This window comes from Pan troglodytes, chromosome 5, assembly GCF_028858775.2.
Source record: "Pan troglodytes isolate AG18354 chromosome 5, NHGRI_mPanTro3-v2.0_pri, whole genome shotgun sequence".
NCBI lineage: Eukaryota > Metazoa > Chordata > Mammalia > Primates > Hominidae > Pan > Pan troglodytes.
Genome location: NC_072403.2, coordinates 172574463 through 172587023, shown reverse-complemented (window position 1 = coordinate 172587023; position 12561 = coordinate 172574463). Strand labels below are relative to the sequence as shown.

The 12561-nt window shown below is 40.8% G+C and overlaps 1 long non-coding RNA gene across 1 annotated transcript in view; it reads right to left on the bottom strand.

Annotated features, from left to right (window-relative positions):
* The window catches only part of LOC134810388 (uncharacterized), a 28573-nt gene extending 20268 nt beyond the window's left edge, over positions 1–8305 (bottom strand). The window contains exon 1 of the long non-coding RNA XR_010158236.1: positions 7836–8305. This is a non-coding gene — a long non-coding RNA (uncharacterized LOC134810388). The remainder of the gene's footprint in view (positions 1–7835) is intronic.
* Positions 8306–12561: the final 4256 nt, after the last annotated feature.

The following is a 12561-nucleotide window of genomic DNA, read 5'->3' as shown; positions in this document are numbered from 1 at the left end:
ATATAACAATTATAAATATATATTAATATATATACCCAAAATTGTAGTACCTACATATAGTAACTAAAACAAACATTAATAGATCTCACAGGAGAGCTACACTGTACTATAATCATAGTAGCACACTTGAATAGCTCCACTTTCACTAATGGACAGATCATCCAGACAGAGAATCAATATGGAAACACGAGACTTAAACTACACTTTAGCCAAGTAGACCTACCAGAAATATACAGAACATTCCATCCAACAGCAGTAGAATACACATTATTCTCAAGTGCACAGGGAATATTCTCCAGAATAGATCATATGTTAGGTCACAAAACTAGTCAAAAAATGTAAAAAGATTGAAATCATATCAGGTTTTTTTTTTAGATCATAATCGTATGAAACTAGAAATCAATAATGGGGGAATATTGGAAAATCCACAAATAGATAGAAATTAATCAATGTGTTCCTGAACAATCAATGAGTCGAAGAAGATATTAAAAGAGGAAATTTAAAAAACTCAAGACATGAGTTCATGTCCTTTGCAGGGACATGAATGAAGCTGGAAACCATCATTCTCAGCAAACTATCATAAGGACAGAAATCCAAACACCGCATGTTCTCACTCATAGGTGGGAATTGAACGATGAGAACACTTGGCCACAGGGCGGGGAACATCACACACCAGGGCTTGTCAGGGGGTGGGAAGCTGGGGAAGGGATAGCATTAGGAGAAATATCTAATGTAAATGACGAGTTGATGGGTGCAGCAAACCAACACGGCACATGTATACCTATGTAACAAACCTGCACGTAGTGCACATGTACCCCAGAACTTAAAGTATAATAATAAAAAAAGAAATATTTGTTTTTGATTTATATGCCAATCAGACAAAATGTGAAAAGCCCTACTGAAATTAAATATCACCATGAAAGAGAAATTCTGGATAATTTTTTCAAGTTTTAACAATGTAGCTTTAATTGGAGAAAGCTATCATTTGGAATGAGTTAATCTATACTAAAATAAGTCACTTGCTTTAAAATGTAATAAATATGATTTTGAATTGAAAACAAAAACAACTCAAGACAAAGGAAAATGGACACACTAACATACCAATAACTTATAGTATGCAGCAAAAGTGGTTTTAAGAGGGAAGCTTTTACCAATAAACACTTCCATTAAAAAAGAAGAAAGATCTCAAATAAGCAACCTAAGATTACACCTCAACAAACTAGACAAAGAATTAACTAACCCAAAAGTTAGTAGAAGGAAAGAAATAATAAAGACCACATCAGAAATAGTAAAGACTAGAAAACTGATACCAAAAAGAAATAAAACTACTAGTTGGTTTTCAATAAAATAACAAAATTGACCAACTTTTAGCTAGATTAGGAAAAACAGAGAATACTCACATAAAACCAGAAAGAGGAGACATTACAATAGATACTACAGAAGTACAAACGATCATAAGAGACTACTATGAATAATTATATGCCAACAAATTGGATAACTTAGAAGAAATGGATGAATTCCTAGAGCAAAAAACCTACAAAGACTGACTCAGAAAGAAATAGAAAATCTGAACGACCAATAATGTGTACATGATTGCATCAGTAATAACAAGTCTCCCATCAATGAAAAGGCCAGGACCTAATGGCTTCACTGCTGAAGCATACCAAACATTACAAAGACTAATATCAACCCTACTCAAACTCTTCTTAAAAACTAAAAAGAAGGAATGCTTTCACATTCATTTTATGAGGATAGCATTACACTGATACTAAACACAGAAAATAATACTCTAATAAAAGAACATTACAGGCAATATCGCTGATAAACATATGTGCAAAAATCCACAACAAAATACTAGAAAACTGAATCCAGTAGCACTTTAAAAAGATCATTCACCATGATCAAGTGCGATTTGTTTCACGAATGCAAGAATAGTTCAACTTACACAAATAAATAAATGAAAGGATGGATGATAAAAATGTGTATCTATCTTTATATATATGTTTTATACACACACACACACACACACACACACACACAGAGGAATATTATTCAGCCTTAATGAAGAAGAAAATCCTGCCTTTGCATCAACCTGGAGGACATTATATAAGTGAAATAAGCCAGACACAGAAAGGCAAATACTGTGTGATCTCGCTTACATATGGAATCTAACAAAGTCAAATTCCTAGAAATAGAGAGTAGCTTAGTGATTGCCAGAGCCGTGGAAGGGGGAAATGGAGAGATGTTGATCAAAGGATACAACTGTATAGCTTTGCAAGATAAATAGGTTCTGGAGATCTAATGTGCAGAATGGTGACTAGAGTTAATAATACTGTATTGCATACTTGAAATTTGCTAAGAGAGTTGATCTTAAGTGTTCTCACCATATACACGAAAGTATTATGTGAGATGGTGAATATTTTAATTAGCTTATGATAATAATTTCACAGTGTACATATATATTAAGGCATTACATTGTACATCTTAAATATATATAATTTTTATTTGTGAAGTGTACCTCAATAAAACTGGAAAAAATAATTGAAAAGTAATGAAAAAAATTAAAAGCTATTATGTGTCAAATGACATTATTAAGAAAGTGAAAAGCAACCTACTGATGAAGCAAACCTATTGACAAAGGCCTGGTGTCCAGAATATATTAAGATCTCTAGGCTGGGAGCAGTGGCTCACACCTGTAATCCCAGCACTTGGGGAGGCCAAGGTGGGAAGATCACTTGAGCCTGGGAGTTCGACACTGCAGTGAGCTATGATTGGGCCACTGCCCTCCAGGCTGCGTGACAGAGTGAGACTGCCATCTCTTAACCCACTTCTTATTTAGAAAAAGAAAATATGTAGCTTGCTGCCCGCATAGTATTCTTGGGGCAAATGGGAAATGGGTTAAAAAAAAAAAAAGAACTCTTACAACTCAACAATAAAAAGAAAAACAAGAACGTGAATAGACATTTTTCCAAAAAAGATATACAAATAGGCAATAAGTACATGAAATGATGGTCAACATCATTAGTCATTAAGAAAATGCCAATAAAATCACAATGAAATAAGAATTCATATCCATTAAAATGTCTATAATTTAAAAAATGGAAAATAACAAGCATTTGTGAGGATGTGGAGAAATTAGAATCGTGTATATTGCTGGTGGGAATGTACAGGGAAAATGGTTTGGCCACTGTGGAAAAGAATTTGACAGTTCCTTAAAATGCTAAACATAGAATTACCATGTGATCTAACAATTTTACTCTTAGGTGTATATATACAAGAATTGAAAACAAGTGCCCAAACAGATACCTTGCATGAGAATGTTCATAGCAGCACTGTTACAACAGCCACAACCCAAATGTCAATCAATAGATGAGGGGATAAACAAATTGTGGTTTATACAGCCACAAAAAGGAATGAAGTACTGGTATCTGCTACATGGCTGAAACTTGAAAGCAAGGGCTGGGATGGGGTCATGGAGAGTACCAGCTTATTGGGTACTGCATTGTGCTTTGGGGTCATGAAAATGTTTTGGAACTGGATAGAGGTGGTTGCCAATGTGAACATACTAAATACAACGCATTGTTCACTATAAGACTGTTACTTTTCTTATGAGAATTTCACCTCAATTAAAAAATACCTTCCATGTATCCTTTCTAAGGATGATACTAAAATATTGGCTTTGGCAAAATGAGGAAGTAACTTTTTTTAAAAAGGAAGATGTGGGATCCATGAAACGGGATCAAATATCAGAGAGGAAAGGGGGTCTTCTGGATGACAGTCCATGGAGATCCCACAACTGCACAGCAGGCCGGCTGTGCACCCAGGCCACACCAGAGCAGGGCCGGTGGTTCCCGAGGAGCTCTCTGGAAGAAAAACGCTAGATGGCCTGATTGGTTTGGGGGCATATTGAAAAGGTATATAACTGAGAATTTGGAGTGGAATTAGGAAACAGACATAAAAGCTTACAGAAAAGAAAATAATGAATTCTAGGGAGAAATATAAAAGGATACTACAGGCCTCAGTTACATAAACACTGAATATTTACTTAACCAAAATTACAATATAATTACATAATTATTTTAGGTACATATGGCAAAAGGATGTGTGGGTGTATGTAGTATGTACGGTGTGTGAAGTGTATGTGTGTGGTATGTGGACGGTATGTGTATGCTGTGTGTGTGATCTGTGTGAGGTGTCTGTGTGGTGTGTGTGGTGTTTATGGTGTGTATGTGTGTCGCATATGTGTGTGGTGTGTGTGCATGGTGTGTGAGGAGTGCATGTATGTGGTGTGTCGTGTGTATGGTGTGTCTGTGAGAGTGTGTGTGTTGTGAGTCTGTGGTGTGTTGTGTATGTGGTATGTGTGCACATAGTATATATATGGGTTGTTTGTGTATGTGGTGCGTGTGCTGCATATGGTGTGTGTGGTGTGTGTACTGTATGTGTGGTATGTGTATAGAAAATGTGTGTGTGTACTGGTGTGTGGTGTGTATGGCGTGTCTGTGAGAGGGTGTGTTGTGAGGTGTGTGGTGTATGTGTGCATAGTGTATATATGGGGTATGTATGTGTATACGGTGTGTATGGGGTGTGTGGTGTATGTAAAGTCTGTGTTCTGTGGTGTGTGTGGTGTTTATGGTGTGAGTGTATGTGTGTTGTGTGTAGTGTGTTGTGTGGTATGAGTGTGTGCATGGTATGTGTGGTGTGTGGATACATGGTATGTGGTGTGTATGGTGTATCTGTGGGTGTGTGGTGTGTGGTTTATGTGTGGTGTGTGTGCATAGTATATTTATGGGGGAGTGTGTGTTTATGTGGCGCATATGCTGTGTGTGGGGTGTGGTATGATGTTGATGGTACATTAAAGAGTTAAATCCTAATATTCCCATGTGGGAAGTCCACAGGTGTATTAGTCCATTCTCGCATTGCTATAAAGAAATATCAGAAACTGGGTAATTTATAAAGAAAAGAGGTTTAATTTGCTCACAGTTCTGCAAGGCTACACAGGAAGCATAGCGGCTTCTACTTCTGGGAGGCCTCAGGAAGCTTGCAGTCATGATGGAAGACAAAGGGGGAGTAAGACTTCTCATATGGCAGGAGCAGGAGCAAGGGTGGGGGAGGTACCACACACACTTAAACAACAAGATCTCCTGAGAACTCACTATCAGGAGAACAGCACCAGGAGATGGTGCTAAACCATTCATGAGTTACTGCCCTATGAGCCAATCACCTCCCATCAGACCCCGCCTCCACACTAAGGATTACAGTTTGACTTGAAATTTGGGCATGAACACAGATCGAAACCATATCAATAGGTAATGACTAAAACTGAAAAAAGAAGTACCACAGTCAGAAAGTTATTTAGAGAGCTGAAGGTAAATGCCAATAGGATCAGTTTAAAGAATTGGAGGTGGCCGGATGCGGTGGCTCAGGCCTGTAATCCCAGCACTTTGGGAGGCGGAGGTGGGTGGATCGCCCTGAGGTCAGGAGTTTGAGACCAGCCTGGCCAACATGGTGAAACCCAGTCTCTACTAAAAATACAAAAATTAGCCAGGCCTGGTGGTGGACGCCGTAGTCCCAGCTACTCAAGAGGCTGAGGCAGGAGAATCGCTTGAACCAGGGAGGCGAAGATTGCAGTGAACCGAGATCGTGCCACTGCACTCCAGCCTGGGCGACAGAGCAAAACTCCATCTCAAAAATAAATAAAATAAAGAATTGGAAGTGTTTGCCTCTGGAGAGAAGGAAATGCAGTAATTCTGTAAAAACAGAACTTTTTACTTTTTTTTTTTTTTTTGAGACATTGTCTCCTTCTGTCGCCCAGGCTGGAGTGCAGTGGTGCAGTCTTGGCTCACCGCAACCTCTGCCTCTTGGGTTCAAGCAATTCCCGTGCCTCAGCCTCCCAAGTAGCTAGGATTACAGATATAGGCTACTATATCCAGCTAATTTTTTTTTATTTGTATTAGAGATGAAGTTTCACCATGTTGGCCAATCTGGTCTCAAGCTCCTGGACTCATGATCCTCCTGCCTCGGCCTTCCAAATTGCTATGATTACAGGTGTGAGCCACCATCCCTGGACAGAACTTTTTGACTCTTTAAACTATGTGCATATATAAAGCTGATTTTAAAAAAACCAAGTAAAATAATTTTAAAATGTTCCAAAACAGATTGGATGGGTACACACTTCATCATGAGTGGTTGAGGGAGACTGGGTTAGAGATGAGGAAATTCCAGGGACTGGGGAAAAGTTAAAATGACAAACTGTTCACAGTTGTTAACTGCAGGTTGTGGGAAAGTTGGTAAGTTGCTACAGTGTTCCCTCTGTAGGTTTGCATATATTTAACATTTCTTAAATTAGCATAATAATGAACTGTGTAATCAGCTGTAGAGTTGAGGGTGTGGAGCTGGCACAGGACAGCTGAGCTACTGGTTTAAAATAAATGACATTTAAAAAAATGGCTATTTGTAGAATTAACAGATATAAGACACCCTGATCAAGGGATGATAAGAAAGGACTCCAGGGCTCTGTCTCATCTCTCTTGGCAACACCTGGAGGACATGGGCCTCTGCAAGGTCTCACATTTTCAGGAGGTGTTGATGAAGGATATGGACAGATCTGAAGCTCTGGGCACTGCACGGTCTGAGAAGAGAAGCTCCGGGAACGCGGGAGCTGAGTGCAGACGTAAGAGGGCTGTCATCCAGCAGAGGGGTAGGTGACAACTGGCCTAGCGAGTGACCCTTATCATGGCTACATTCGTTGATCACTTTCTTTGTATGAGGCACCGCTGTGATTGCATTAAATTTCCACTTCCCTAAATCCAACGTTGTGCACTTGTGAATTTCTACTCTTACAAGAAACACAACGGCAACAACCTCAAACCAGTAATCTAGTCAAAAAAGCAATTCCCAAGGCATGACATTCAGATTCATCAGCACTCACAGAGACTACAGTGATTGCTGATAACGCCAACTTAATACCTGGTCAACAGCATGGATTCTGACCTCCACTTTTCTTGTGTGTTTACAGAACCACAAAAAGGTGCAGTGTTTTCATTTTTGTTGCATGTTTCACAGGTCTATATAACCCACTTTTAAAGCAAAAAAGGGTCTTAGTGATGAACAATAAAAGTATAAATTCAATACACCATATACCTTTGTGATATGACTATATATACACTTTTACATACCCTTGCATATGGATCATATGGATCAAATTAGTAGATGAAATAGAATTTTTAAAAAATGAAATATTTTCTGGTTATCAAGCATATCAGCTACCTTTAAAATATTAATTTTACTGTACTTATATTAATTATTGAAGCTTAAACTTCAGAATAGTGGAGGATAAAAGTAAAATATAGCAAAAAGATTTCTCCTTTATTACTTCTTTAAATCAGAGAAAAGACATTTAAAGAGAAAATAGGAGTATCTTCCCCACTCCACATAACTTATGAAGTAAGCAGCTAATTGATCATATCACAAAGAGGCACCAGATAAAATCTGTGTGGCTCAAAATATTAGGAGCACTGCTTCTGTGAAATCAGTTGAAGTAAACGCCCATATTGGTCATGCATTGATACACATACTTATTTTCCGAAGTGAATTCTCCACAATTCTGAAAATCAGGGAAAAGATCATCTCATGTTAGTTCTACACAAAACCAAGCAGCGCATGTGACTGTCCATGTTTCAAGGCATACACATCCCGTTTCACCGGGATCAAAGTTCCCAATGGGAAGCAACTTCTTGCCTTTTAAACCAGATTCAGTAAACAAAAATTATTTTGCATAGCTGACACAGGAGCACATCGATTGCATGAAAAAGGTCACTCTGTGGAAGGAAGCTTACAACGTCAAATTGAGAGGTGACAAAGTGCTAGCAGCCCTCGCTCACTCTGGGCGCCTCCTCGGCCTTGGTGTCCACTCTGGCCACGCTCTAAGAGCCCTTCAGCCCACCACTGCGCTGTGGCGGCCCCTCTCTGGGCTGGCCGAGGCGGAAGCCGGCTCCCTCTGCTTGCGGGGAGGTGTGGAGCGAGAGGCGCGGGCGGGAGCCGGGGCTGCGAGCGGCGCTCGCGGGCCAGCGCGAGTTCCGGGTGTGCGCGGACTCAGCGGGCCCCGCACTCAAAGCAGCCAGCAGGCGCCGCAGGCTCCTGGCAGTGAGGGGCTTAGCACCCGGGCCAGCAGCTGCAGAGGGTGCGCCGGGTCCCCCCAGCACCGCCGGCCCGCCCGCACCGCGCTCGAATTCTCGCTGGGCCTCAGCCGCCTCCCCGCGGGGCTAGGGCTCGGAACCTGAAGCCCGCCATGCCCGAGTCCCCCCTCCCCGCGCATGCCCTCCCGGTGCCCCGCCTCGTGCCGCTGTCGCATGTCCATTGCCGGCATTGCCGGCGCGCCTCGCGCGGTCCGGAAGCATCAGTGTCCTCCCGGAGGCCTAGGGCCCGCTGCGGCTCCCACCCTGGCGACCCCGGATTGCTCTCCTCACTCTCAGCCTCACGCCCCGCTTTTTCCACCCCAAATTTTGCGGCCTCAGAAGGACACGAACTATCTGCTGGCTGAAGTCGCTTGGGACAAAACCCGCCACAGGCTTTTGGGAGCCGGGCACTCCCTCCCACGGGAGGCGAGGGCAAAAATGTGGGGTCTGCTGCCCCCTGCCGGCCTGGCTGATGTTTGCTTCTGTTTCCACGCTGCCCAGCAATGTTCCAGGTGGAGCTTGTGCAAGGTAAGGCTGAGAATAAATGCTGTTTGCAAATTCCAGAAAAGAAAAAAAGAAAAAAAGTTGCTCTTCTCTTTAGCAATAGGTTTTCCCCACCCAGCCAGAACTTCTGTAGGTTGTATTTAACTCTTAAGTGCGTCAGAGCTATTTCCTGCCGTCGCTGGCATTACCCTAGGCAGGGAAGTTTCAGGACAATGTCTGAAAACTCCAGGCTCTTGAATGAAGCAACCTTTCACATTAAGTATGTAGCGTAATCTACCAGGTCTCCTATGATTTACCATTCATGCAAAAGGAGCAAGTTTCTGCAAAACAGGGCTTTCAAAGAGCCTTTTTCACGAGAAGAAAATGGTGGAAGAGCTGATTTGTAGCGTATTTGTTGTTTTTACATCTAAAACTAATCGCATTAAAGGTAGTTATGGGTATGAATAATAAATAATGAAAAGGATCAAAATAGGAATGTTTCATTCACTTTAACCTGGCCCATACAGTGCACTTCAGGCCCTAGACTCTGGTTTGAACTCTGCCATTTCTACCATTCCTTGGCTTTGTTTGCTTCATTGCTTGGACTTTCAGACTGATTAGAGTTCTGTGAATACAGTAGGTGCTCAATAAATCCTTATTCTGGGGAGTGCCATTGATGCCTGTGGCAGTGACTGCAGATTGGAGGGCTCCTGCAGCAACGAGGCGTGGGGCTGGAGGGCCTGGCTCTGGCATCCAACCCTGCTCCATCTGCCACACTAGCTGTGTGACTTTGGGGGAAGTTATGAACCTCTGCTGAACTCTCTGTGGGTAAAATAAGAGTGGTAGTAATAGCGCCTCCCTCATAGGGTTGGAGTGAGGAGTAAGTGAACTAACCTGTGTAAAGGATCTCGTGGTGCTTCATATGTGTGTAAACTATTCATCGGACAGGGGGCTAGTATTAGAATATACAAGGATCTCGAACATCTCAACAGCAAAAAACCAACCCAATTAAAAAAAAAAGGGCAAATGATCTGAACAGACATTTCTTGAAAGAAGACATACAAATGGCCAACAAATGTATGAAAATGTGCTCAACATCACTAATGAGGAAAATGCAAATCTAAACCACAACGAGCTACTGTCTCACCCCAGTTAGTAGGGCTATTATCAAAAAGACAAAAAATAAAAAATGCTGGTGAGGATGCAGGAAAAAAAGGGAATTTTAAAAACAGTTGGTGGGAATTTAAACTAGTGCAATTGGTCTGAAGAACAGTATGGAGGTTCCTCAAAAAAATACAGATAGAAGTACCATATAATCCAGCAATCTCACTGCTAAGCATTTATCCAAAGCAATGGAAATCGTTAAATATCAAAGAGACCTCTGCATCCTCAGGTTTACTGCAGCACTATTCGTAATAACCAAGACATGGAATCAATCTAGTTGTCTGACGACACATGAATGGATAAAGAAAATGTGGTATATACATACCATAAAATACTATTCAACCATTAAAAAAATGAGATCCTATCTTTTGCAGCAACATGGATGAAACTAAAGGAAGGTTTGTTAAGTAAGCCAGGAACAGAAAGGTAAACAGTGAGTGTTCTCACTCAGTGTTACAGTAGGTAGCTAGTAAGGTATGAGCAGGGCAGAACAGTGCCTTCCCCTACCACCGCCCCAGACACACACCTGGAGTGTTTTCAACCATTAGGTGATGGTCAGGCAGTTTTTACCAGTCTTTGTAAAGTAATAATTGGTCACAGCTGGCAGCAGTGAAAAGCCATCTCCCAATAGATGGAAAACACCTGAAACAGCTTCTGGATAAGATCTCAGGAGTTGGGTGAGTGGGGAGAAGGGATACAAGACCCCGGAAGCATGCCAACGTATAAAACCCCAAGTCAAAAGGTCAACGCACACACTTGCCTTTCTTTTTTAAAAATTTTTTAAAAAATTATTATACTTTAAGTTCTGGGATACATGTGCAGAACATGCAGGTTTGTTACATAGGTATCCATGTGCCATGGTGGTTTGCTGCACCCATCAACTTGTCATCTACATTAGGTATTTCTCCTAATACTATCCCTCCCCTAACCCCTCAACCCCTGACAGGCCCCAGTGTGTGATGTTCCCTTCCCCATGTCCATGTGTTCTCATTGTTCAACTCACGCTTATCAGTGAAAATATGCAGTGTTTGGTTTTCTGTTCTTGTGTTAGTTGGCTGAGAATGATGGTTTCCAGCTTCAGCTATGTCCCTGCAAAGGACGTGAACTCACCCTTTTTATGGCTGCATAGTATTCCATGGTGTATATGTGCCATGTTTTCTTTATCCAGTCTATCACTGATGGGCATTTGGGTTGGTTCCAAGTATTTGCTGTTGTGAACAGTGTTGCAGTAAACATACGTGTGCGTGTGTCTTTATAGTAGAATGATTTATAATCCTTTGGGTATATACCTAGTAATGGAATTGCTGGGTCAAATGGTATTTCTAGTTCTAGATCCTTGAGGAATTGCCACACTGTCTTCCACAGTGGTTGAACTAATTTATACTCCCACCAACAGTGTAAAAGTGTTCGTATTTCTCCACATCCTCTTCAACATCTGTTGTTTCCTGACCTCGTAAGGGTCACCATTCTAACTGGCGTGAGATGGTATCTCATTGTGGTTTTCATTTGCATTTCTCTAATGACCAGTGATGATGAGCTTTTTTTCATATGTGTATTGGCTGCATAAATGTCTTCTTTTGAGAAGTGTCTGTTCTTACCGCCCACTTTTTGATGGAGTTGTTTTCTTCTTGTAAATTTGTTTAAGTTCTTTGTAGATTCTGGATATTAGCCCTTTGTCAGATGGATAGATTGCAAAAATTTTCTCCCATTGTGTAGGTTGCCTATTCACTCTGATGATAGTTTCTTTTGCTGTGCAGAAGCTCTTTAGTTTAATTAGATCCCATTTGTCAATTTTGGCTTTTGTTGCTATTGCTTTTGGTGTTTTAGTCATGAAGTCTTCTCCCATGCCTATGTCCTGAATCATATTGTCTAGGTTTTCTTCTAGGGTTTTTATGGTTTTAGGTTTTATGTTTAAGTCTTTAATCCATCTTGAGTTAATTTTTGTATAAGGTGTAAGGAAGGGGTCCAGTTTCCATTTTCTGCATATGGCTAGCTAGTTTTCCCAACACCATTTATTAAATAGGGAATCCTTTCTCCATTGCTTGTTCTTGTCACGTTTGTCAAAGATCAGATGGTTGTAGATGTTTGGTGTTATTTCTGAGGGCTCTGTTCTGTTTCATTGGTCTATATATCTATTTTGGTACCAGTACCATGCTGTTTTGGTTACTGTAGCCTTGTAGTATAGTTTGAAGTTGGGAAGCGTGATGCCTCCAGCTTTGTTTTTTTTTTTTTTTTTGCTTAGGCTTGTCTTGGCTATATGGGATCTTTTTGGTTCCATATGAAATTTAAAGTAGTTTTTTTCTAATTATGTGAAGAAAGTCAATGGTAGCTTGATGGGGATAACATTGAATCTATAAATTACTTTGGGGAATATGGCCATTTTCATAATGATTCTTCCTGTCTATGAGCATGGAATTTTTTTCCATTTGTTTGTGTCCTCTCTTATTTCCTTGAGCAGTGGTTTGTAGTTCTCCTTGAAGAGGTCTTTAACATCCCTTTAAGTTGTATTCCTAGGTATTTTATTCTCTTTGTAGCAATTGTGAATGGGAATTCACTCATGATTTGGCTCTTTGTCTATTATTGGTGTATAGGAATGCTTGTGATTTTTGCACATTGATTTTGTATCCTGAGACTTTGCTGAAGTTTCTTATCAGCTTAAGGAGATTTTGGGCTGAGATGATGGGGTTTTCTAAATATACAATCATGTGATCTGCAAACAGAGACAATTTGACTTCATCTT